General features: G+C 30.3%; 1 long non-coding RNA gene across 1 annotated transcript; it reads left to right on the forward strand.

The window, feature by feature from the left end:
• The first annotated feature begins 6,154 nt into the window (after positions 1–6,154).
• LOC139898378 (uncharacterized) lies at positions 6,155–6,971 on the forward strand. The gene is made up of 3 exons (XR_011776994.1): positions 6,155–6,329; positions 6,417–6,477; positions 6,909–6,971. It is a non-coding gene; the product is annotated as an uncharacterized lncRNA (long non-coding RNA).
• Positions 6,972–7,992: the final 1,021 nt, after the last annotated feature.

Here is a 7,992-nt window from a genome sequence, read left to right on the forward strand (position 1 = left end):
TAACATATATGATTGAAGAAATGAAACAAGACAAATTCGGTTGCCTACTTCATTCAAACACAGTGATATTATAAATATAATATAATTAACTATTAGGCTTGTGAACATATAGGAATCAAACACGCAAATTAAGCACAGTAGTATCCGAATGATTTGTTATTTAGTTACCGACAGTTTTCATAGATCGCTAAATCGTGCTCCGTTGATAAATCAGTGGGCGGATAAACTTATTCAGAAAAATCCCATATTTTTAAATTAACTATATTTATTTATTTTGGTCATTATGATATAAAATTCGATCATTAACTTATTAAATAAAAATTACATTAATTATTCACACCCAACCCTAAGTAAAATATAAAAAGTTTTAAAATTCAACAAATAGTTCCTAAATACATTTTTAATAAGCCTAAATTTTAAATTACTCATTTTCGTATCACCGTTTATTTTAAAATTACATAAGTTTGAATTTAACTTGTTTAATATCAATCGAAACATCAAACGAGTATTACAGTCATTTAATATTTATTTTTAATATACTTTATTTATATATAGAGATATATTTTAAATAATAATTATTAATATATCCTATTTTTATTTTATTAATTTTTTAATAACAACAACATATAATACTTCAAATTATTTTTTGAATTATTATTTATATATAAATACACACATATCTAATTACAATTAATAGTTCGTGAATCGTCGAGAGTAGTCGAAGGTCAATTGAATATATGAAACAGTTTAAACTTTTTTTTTTGAGACTCAACCTTACAGACTTTGCTTATTGTATCGGAAACATATAAAGATCAAGTTTAAATTTGGTCGAAAATTTTCGAGTCATCACAAAGGGAACAAGAGGCACCTTGCTCTCAGGTGAAAGCAAAGGAGCAAGAGGCACCTTGCGTCCTTGCTCCCAGGTGGAAGCAAGAGAGCAAGAGGCACCTTGCTCCTTGCTCCCAGGTGAAACCAAGGTCGCAAGGACGCAAGGCGCACGGGAGCAAGGCACCTTGCTCCTTGCGAGAGCAAATTGGTAAAAAAAAAAAAATTTGGGCTTTCATGCAAGAAAGGTAAAAAAAATGGGCTTTTTGGTGATAATCCCCTGATGAAAAACCTGAAATTGGTTTTAAGAGAGAAGACTTAACAAAACTGACGTGACTGCTTCATAATATATATATATATATATATATATATATATATATATATATATATATATATATATATATATATATATATGTATGTATGTGTGTGTGTGTGTGTGTATATATGTGTGTGTGTGTGTGTGTCGAAGGTGTGATGTATAACTCTTACGAAACTATTGGTAAAGAAAGTTGTAGGTGTATTTTAACTATAGTATAAAAGATTTACTTATGAATATTAATAACGATGATTGCTTTGAAAAATGATGTGAAATAGCCAAATAGGTGGATTGTTCTTAGGGTTTGTTCATGAAGGGAAGAAATATATATAAAATGATGTTTTTGCTCTCACGTGCTAGACACATTACTAATTTTAACAAATAATTAACGCCCGTCAGATTCAGGTATCAATCACGTAATATGTGTAAACACTAGCTAGGATTATCCACGTAAAAAAAATTAGGTCCATTCATGAAATTTTTGATAAATTTTAGGGACCAACCGCATAATTTTCATATATGCTAATAAATACTAATATTTTGGTTGTTTTATGCATTGGAGTATATGCATTTTGGTTAGGGAAAATTTATGTCAAGTGAAATATACTTAAGGGATAAAATTTATAAACGTTCACGGATAAAAATTGTAAGTGCTGTTTAAAGGTATGAAGAGTAACTTGGGGACTATAATGTAACTTTTTAGTTTAATATGATAATTACTAGTAAAATGACCCGTGAAATCACAGATTTGTTTAAACGAAGTAGTTTAATGATATGTTTTAGGTATTAAGTGAAATAATGCTAAAGACATTTAGTTTAATAACCCGTGGAACTAGGGATTTCGACTAAAAAATTTGACGTTGTTTTTACAAACATGTTGAAACATGTAACATAATTAATCTCGTAAGAGAATTCATATTTGAATATCAATAGTATAAGAATAAAAATAATAATTATAATTATAATAATTAAAATTAAAATAAATAACAACAATAAATTGAGTATTTATATTTTTAATAATAATTAATAATTATTAGTAATAACAAGTGTCTCTTGAATTTTTTTTAAAGATTAAAATACAACTATCATATAAATGTTGCACAATATGCTTCAAAATTTGTACATGTGTTCATTAAGTGTTTTGTAGAAGATTGTACATGTTGTTTTAAAGTTTGTACATATGATCATGAGTGTTTTTTATCATAATATTGTACATAATGTTTCAAATATTGTACATATGGTCATTGGGGTGTTTTATTATTAGGTTGTACATAATGCTTCAAATATTGTATATATTGTAATGAAGATGTTTTATCATAATGTTATACATAATGCTTCATATATTGTATAATTAACATGTTAATATTTTTAAAAAAAAATTAATTATATTAATGACATCATCATGAGGGTCTTACAAATTTTATTTTTATTTTTATTTTTGAACTAGTAACATAGGCCCGCGCGATGCGGCGAGATTTTTCGGGTTGCATATTCATATTTTACATTGCGCTATGTATTTACAGAAATAAAAACACGTTGATGCGGATGCGTTTGGATAATGTACCTAATGGCCTACACGTTTTTAACGCCAGAAAAATTGCGTAAAAAAGGGGACGAAAACATCGATATGATGTAGTTAGTTTGAGTTGTTTATTATATGCGTATATATATGTTTGAAAAATAGCCCGATATGTTTAGCGTTTTTTAAAATCGTCCGTTTCGCGTATAGTTAGTTGCGTTGTATTCGTAAAATTATTTCGAGTAGAACGGTGGTGTCAGAAAAATTTAACTCGCGGCGAGTGGGTAGATACGGTTTGTTAAAAATTTGGGTGGAATTTCTTTAAAGTAATTTAATAAAATAATAATTTTACTGGTTATATCCCTGACAAAGTTGTAGTTTGGACCATATTTTAGGGGGTGGTTCTATAAATTTTTTGTTGGATGTCGTTTGAGAAGTTGGAAATGCCAAAAGCGACCAAATTATGCACTCCATTTAGTATTTAGTATATAGGATTAATTTTTTTAAGCTTGGATAATCATTATTTATGACATTATCATTTTAGAGATTTAATAGATACTATAGATTAAATAAAACTTAGCGTTTTTTTTTTCACTGCGAGTCAGGTTTTTTCGTCATCACCGTTCAACTCAAAATAATTTACGAACAAAAGCAATTAATTATATTCTAAATTGAGCTTTTGTAAAGATTTTATATATATATATATATATATATATATATATATATATATATATATATATATATATATATATATATATATAATCTTTAAATGTGTTCATGTGAGAATGTTCTCACATTAAATTTTGATGAGAACAGATCCGAGTCATCCATATTTTAGATCAACGGTTATAAAAATTAAAAGGCATTTTCAATTTAAATATATATATATATATATATATATATATATATATATATATATATATATATATATATATATATAGGGGAGAGATTAAGGGATAAGCACTTATTTGAAGATAAGGGGATAAGTTAATCTTGACCACATATATGATCTAATTAATTAAAAACGCGGAAGGGTACTATGGTAATTTATATATTAACTAATAGACAAAACACTGTTTTACTATTCATCAATAGTAATCAGAGGTATTTTCGTCATTTCACTTATTTTTTTTTTTTGGTCCCCAACGATAAAATAAGCAACTTTCGTAAAGGAACCAACCCTTCAATGTTACCAAAAGATGTCGAAAAAAATTCTTTTTTACAAAAAAATCAACTAACTTTTTTTTTTCTTCCTCAACGATAAAAGAGGCAACTTTCATAAAATGAACAACCCTTCAATGCTACCAAAAGATGTCGAAAAACACACTTTTTTTCTACAAAATACATCAACTAACTTAAAAAAAAAACGAACGTTAAAAGAAGCAACTTTCACAAAAGGAACAACCCTTCGATGTTAGATGTCGATTTTTTTTTTTTTTTACAAAATAGATCAAGATTTTTTTTTTAACTCGCATTCAAAATGGAGCCCCGGCGCGAAGCCAGGCTACACAACTAGTTTGACAATTTATTTAATTTTAACATAATATAATAATAATAATATAATATTCGCAGGGATGAATCTACACTAACAACACTGATCTAAAAATTAAGTTTTCAAGGATGAATCTCCACTTATGATTGAAGATCGATCGCCATCGTGAGTCATTAGGTTTCCGATTTACACTTTACACGTTTCAAATGAATATCCACTTACGATTGAAGATCTCCATCGTGATTCTGACATTTCTCGCCGTTGTGACCATGATTATTTCTCCGGTGAAACAATTACACAGGTGGAAAAATCAAAAAGCATTGAAAGAACGCAGATTCATCAAAGATTACCAGAATAAATTTTTCAAGTTCAGATTAGTGAATTTGAGTGTCAAAGTAACAGTTGAAGAAGAGAAATAGCAACGTAAGTTACTAAATTTTCTAATAAATGTAATATTAATAATTTGGTGCCCATAAAGGACTATAAACTCAAAATCTATGCAATTAAGGGAGTTTTAACCTTGAAACCTGAATTGTTGTTGAGTCAGCAGGTTGAATCCAATGTGGCATTACTTGATAATTCATTTAATTTATTTTTATCTTATCTTCATCTTCATCACTCAAAAGTATAAACCCCAAATCATAAATCAAAACCTTTCAAAAATTATTGCAGACATGGTTAATCCAAGTGATGAATATCGACCAAATCATGATTCCCAACATCTCTTATAAATGTAGCTCAACTAATAATTACTACTATTTATGATTACAGTTAGACTACATTACGAAACAAATGTCAAGTTGGAACTATACTAAATTCCTAAAATTATAAGCATATCGAAACCCACAAATTGCAAGAAGCAAAACCAATAAACTAAAAGACCTCCGGCAAATGTTCGTCTTCTCCGGCGAACGTTCATCTTCTCCGGCGAATGTTCGTCTTCTCCGTCCGTCTGAAGGTTATATTCCAGATCTGAAGTTTCGTCTTTTTCGTTTAAAGTTCGCATTCCAGTCGTGTGAAGTTTAAAAATTTGATGGTGGTGGTTTGTTTCCGGCGAAGATTTGATGCTGGTGGTGGTTTGTTTCCAGGGAAGATCTGATGGTAGTGGTGGTTTGTTTCGGGCGAAATTCTGATGGTGGTAGTTGTTGGTTTCCGGCGAAGTTCTGATGGTGGCGGTGGTTTAAAAATCTGATGGTGGTGGAGGTGGTTTGTATACCAGGTTTACAGATCTGACATTTTTTTTATGATGATGGTGGTGGTTTTTTAATGCTGGTTTGCATTCTAGGATTAGAAATTAATTGTCAATTACTAGATAACTAATTAAGTAATTACCGATAAGCCGATAACTACACCATGACAAAATAAAATTCAATTTTAATTAATTTTATATAACAAATGCCACCTAATCAGTCCAACTAAGCATTATAACCTATTACCTTTTTAAAAGGTTACTCACTCCCCTAATGGCATCAATTTTGAGTTTACAATACTTTTTAGGCACAAAATCATAAAATTTACCTTTTGAGAAATTTGGTAACTTACTTTACCTTTTGGACTATTTGCCCGTTGAAGAATATATTTTATCAAGAATAACGATAAACATAGAAGATGGCGGATGAAGAAAAAATTGGTAAGATAAATTCATATTAAATATTGTTTACGACTTTTGTTTATGTTTGTATTGATTGATTTTAAACATAATTTGGAGACAAGAAATGTTGGTAACTGTAATTGAAAGTGATTTCAAAATCACTTTCTATACCGGTGTGCTATCTGTAGCATCACTGTACATGCATCTTACATATAATCAACAATGTAAATGTAAATATGTTCAACGAATTCCTCAATTCATCAAGTTAATCATCATATTTATCATTCAATTGCACTAAATGCAGAATTGAGTTGAATTATTATGTTTCTTTTAATGCACTGATAGTGCTTGATGACATGCCTGATGAATTTTCACTCAAACTAACCTTTTGTTTGCTTGTTTTTTATAGGTCATAGTTATCAGAATCAAATGAATTGAAAAGCTAGTGTAGGGGAGCAGTTCAAAAGGCATAAAAGGTTCAGTTAAAATGAAAACTTATTGGCTTCTATGACTCGCCTTAACTTAACAAAACAGCGTCGGGAATGTTACCAACACGAAGTTACTCCGCAATCATGATGAATCTTAGGTAAATGAATGTTCTCATTAAAGTAACGTAAGGTAGTTATGGTATAATGGGATTGAGCACTCGATATTTGATATTCATGCTATTCAGGGAGCTGGGACCTGCTCAAAATTACAAAAAGAGCAGTGATGTAAAGGAGCTGATGAAACAGGTAATCTAAGTTTAATGTCACTTTGAAAATGTTTTTTTTTTTTTTTTTTTTTTTTGCATTTAAGTGTAATGTCTATGAATCTTTTACTTTAAAGAACATACCATTTTCTCTATAAGGATGATGTAGCTTATATATAATGTTTCAAAAGAGGTTTAAATTATTGACATTATTCTCCGACCCCTAAAAACAATATACAGTTACCTTTATTTAACATGAATCATTGAAAATCATTAAGTATTGTTTTAATAATTAATGTTGTACATTCTGAGATCTTACTATGTAACCTTTGTTCTCATTGTTTATTTGAAGTAAAGGCGACTTTGACCCTAGTTAACTTGAAAGTCAGTTCTTTATTATTTTAACATATGTTGTAGCTCCAGTATTCATATTAACTGCTCAATAATTAAACTAATACAATTTAACTATTGAAGGATTGTCCCGAAGTGCATGCGAATGCAGCGGAAGAACTTTAAGATATTAGTAGATACGCTCCCTGGATAGCCTAAGGTTTATTAGAAATAGGAAGTTATGTATATTATTTGTGGAAGAGAGGATTGATGATTTAGAAGTTTGATTGATCTTGAAGGCTTTGTTTATTACTTGATTTGCTTATTGAATTGCTTTGTTGCTTGATTACAAATGAGAGGTGAATCCATCTATTTATACTACACCATGGACTAGTCTAGAATACTTCATCATCTAATATCTAGATATTTCCTAAGTATTCTCATGATAATTCTAGACTTAGATATTTTACAAGATTATTCTACACACATTCTACACACTTTCACTACTACATATTACAAGAAGTTACTACATAATGGGCTATAATCTTGATCCAAAATATTTGTATACTTGCAAGCCCAAATCCAAAACAAATAGCCCACAATCAAGTTTAGTTTCCAACAGCTCCCCTTAAACTTGATTTCGTCACTCCGAGCATATTCCGTAATCTCTGAAAAGTCTCGTGTTTTAGAGGCTTTATGAAAATATCAGCAACTTGGTCGAATGACTTCGTGTACTTTATCTGCACCTCTTTATTTGTAACACACTCCCTGATGAAATGGTATTTCGTATCGATGTGCTTGCTTCGATCATGGAAGACTGGATTCTTTGCTAGAGCAATCGCAGACTTGTTATCCACATATATCTCCGTAGCTTCCTTTTGAAAAAACTTAAGCTCATTTAGTAACTTCCTGAGCCATATTGCATGACAGGTGCACGATGTTGCTGCTACAAACTCGGCTTCACACGTTGACAGAGTCACAATGGGTTGCTTCTTCGAGCTCCATGTGAACGCCGTATCTCCCATATAGAACACGAAACCACTCGTACTCTTACGATCATCTATGTCTCCAGCCCAATCACTATCACTGTATCCAACTAGCTTAAAGTGCTCAGAAGGCGAATAAAACAGGCCATAGTCAATCGTACCTTTGATGTAGCGAAGTATCCTCTTGGCCGCCTTCAAGTGATTTATTGTAGGTGCTTCCATGTATCGACTTACTAGTCCAA

This window comes from Rutidosis leptorrhynchoides, chromosome 3 (assembly GCF_046630445.1).
Source record: "Rutidosis leptorrhynchoides isolate AG116_Rl617_1_P2 chromosome 3, CSIRO_AGI_Rlap_v1, whole genome shotgun sequence".
NCBI lineage: Eukaryota > Viridiplantae > Streptophyta > Magnoliopsida > Asterales > Asteraceae > Rutidosis > Rutidosis leptorrhynchoides.